General features: G+C 36.1%; 1 long non-coding RNA gene across 2 annotated transcripts in view; it reads left to right on the top strand.

Annotated features, from left to right (window-relative positions):
- The window catches only part of LOC126412768 (uncharacterized), a 464306-nt gene extending 463051 nt beyond the window's left edge, over positions 1-1255 (top strand). For both annotated transcript variants that reach the window (XR_007575338.1, XR_007575337.1), the window contains exon 3: positions 1093-1255. This is a non-coding gene — a long non-coding RNA (uncharacterized LOC126412768). The remainder of the gene's footprint in view (positions 1-1092) is intronic.
- Positions 1256-1690: the final 435 nt, after the last annotated feature.

The raw sequence follows: 1690 nt of genomic DNA, 5'->3' as shown, positions 1-1690 counted from the left end.
ATACCTTATGAACTACCGGCGCTTGTTCATCTTCGCGATTGTGAAACACATCTCTTCCACTGAACAAGTTCTCCTAACTATAAAGGTATACATTTTAGAGTCCATATATACTAGACAGTTTTTCCTTATTTTGATCCATACTGCCTCCTCCCAAAATATGGAAAGCAAACAGCTAGCAGTAGAAGAGATTTTTCAGAGTATCAAAGGTGAAGAATTGCTGGTAGCTCGTAAGATGTGCATTTCAGAGCCCATGTTTATTGGACATTTTTGCTCCGAATTCTCGTTCCTGTCATATACTTAATGTTGACCATTCCTTTTGGGGCACCATGTATGCTTTGGATATTTACGCTGTATACTTTCCTCTCTAAGAGTAATTTAGCAAAAAACTGTTTATGGAAAACTGAAAATGATTACCTGCTACTTATGAGCCATACAAAGCTGCGAGGAAACTTACCATCAAACTTTGCAAACAGCTTCTTATGCCATTTTTTACCTTTATTATTACCAAGTCTGTGTCGTTTGCCAGCCATGAATGGATAGACTGAGTTACAAAACTGATATTACAGTAGAAATAATGTGTAACTTAAAATGGTTTATCTGTTAAAATTTGTTTTTAATCTGGATATATTTAATCTACTGCTGAAATTTGAGTTCTCTGATAGTCACTAGTTTTGGAGGAAGTTCAGTAGATCCATTCATTGCGAAGAAACTGGAGGAGACGATATTTGGAAGGTCTCATGGTAATTAGACGCGGTCCAACTTTCGTTCTGCTTTGTGCAGCATTCATAATGGGCCGAAGAAAACTCATACAGTCGTATGTACTTTTAAAAATTCTAGACTTTGAACTCGTGAATAGAGAAATCCTAACGCTCAGTCAAATAATGATGCTGAGAATGATGATTACGACTTAACGTCAATTTTTGCAGCACAAGATTTGTTCTTCTAGTACTTAACGAATCAGTTTTTTGACAAATGTACTTCACAGCAAGCTTGATATTTTAAATTGAATATTCTACAAGCCTAAACAAACGCATTATGTCCATTACATTAATATGGAAATGTATTTAATTTCAGCATTATGTTCTGTTTCAGAATGCAAAGGCTGACGTTACCAGGAGCGATACGACGCCAGCAGCACTTTGATGACTGATGTATCAGTCGAAGAAATGGTTTACAGATGTTTTTAGAGGCTTTGTGATTTGCTGACGGAAACAAATTAATTGCAGAAATTAAATACAGACATGTGGGCGTGTTATTTTCATTGTGTATTATTTTTTCATGTTTCCTGCTTCGTCTCGACTATTTTATTTCACTTATGTACCACATTTTAGTGCGAATAGGTATTCGATGACGTCGGCGAACTTACAACGTCCACGGTTCGCACGTTCATTTCACAGCCAACCTTTTCTCGGCTACTGTTCGTTTCATATTTTTCAGTTTGGAATTTTTATTACAGCTGAAATTTTTACAGCATCCCAAGCCTCTGTAGAATTTCTTAAATCAAAGACAAGTGAAACCACAGTGAAACAGCATTGCTGTTGTATGAGACGTCGTCACTGTAAAAATTATTTTCGTAAAAGCTGATCGCTGTCTTACGTAATTAAGTAACGCACGCAACTTACGTAATTAAGTAACGCACGCAAATTTACATTTAATATTAATCCACTGACCTTACACAACATTTCACTTA

Source organism: Schistocerca serialis, chromosome 7, assembly GCF_023864345.2.
Source record: "Schistocerca serialis cubense isolate TAMUIC-IGC-003099 chromosome 7, iqSchSeri2.2, whole genome shotgun sequence".
NCBI classification, from domain to species: Eukaryota; Metazoa; Arthropoda; class Insecta; order Orthoptera; family Acrididae; genus Schistocerca; species Schistocerca serialis.
Note: the sequence above shows the minus strand (reverse complement) of the source record. Positions and strands in the feature narration are given on the sequence as shown.